Source organism: Triticum dicoccoides, chromosome 3A (genome assembly GCF_002162155.2).
Source record: "Triticum dicoccoides isolate Atlit2015 ecotype Zavitan chromosome 3A, WEW_v2.0, whole genome shotgun sequence".
Classification (NCBI taxonomy): Eukaryota; Viridiplantae; Streptophyta; class Magnoliopsida; order Poales; family Poaceae; genus Triticum; species Triticum dicoccoides.
Genome location: NC_041384.1, coordinates 161,778,231 through 161,778,805, shown reverse-complemented (window position 1 = coordinate 161,778,805; position 575 = coordinate 161,778,231).

The window sequence follows — 575 nt, the reverse complement described above, 5'->3', positions numbered from 1 at the left end:
ACAGACGCAGCCGCGTCGGTGGCGAACGAGCCGCCAGAGATTTCTCCCGCCTCGAAACCACCACCGCCACCTCAGACAATCGGAAGCGCACCGCCCACCAGCCTGTGCTACCATGGATACCGCACCATTTTCACTGTTTCACTGAGGCCACCAACACGAGACCTGGAGGTAGGACGAGAAGACACCGGGCTCGAAGGCAACCGCAACGCAGCTGACTGGAGGGAACAACCTCCACGACCGCGCAGAGCCGACCGAACATGGCGACAGGGACTTGCCAGGCCACCACCGGCCCGGCCGGACCCCAACGGGTCCGGACAGTCCCTCCAGCCACGCTGCAGCACGCCGGCCGCCGGAGCCACCACCACCGCAGCCACGGCCCCCTCGTCTCACCACCAGGGAGCCATGCCGTCATGCCCCAGACCGCAGGCCCGCCTAGCCCAGATGAGGCCCGAAAGGGCCCAGATCTGGGCCGAGCTGGCGCCACCGGCCAGCCGCCCACCGCGCCGCGCCGCCAACGCCCACGCCGCCACGTCGAGGGCACCCGAGGCCCGCAGAACTCCGCCGCCGGGCCTCAT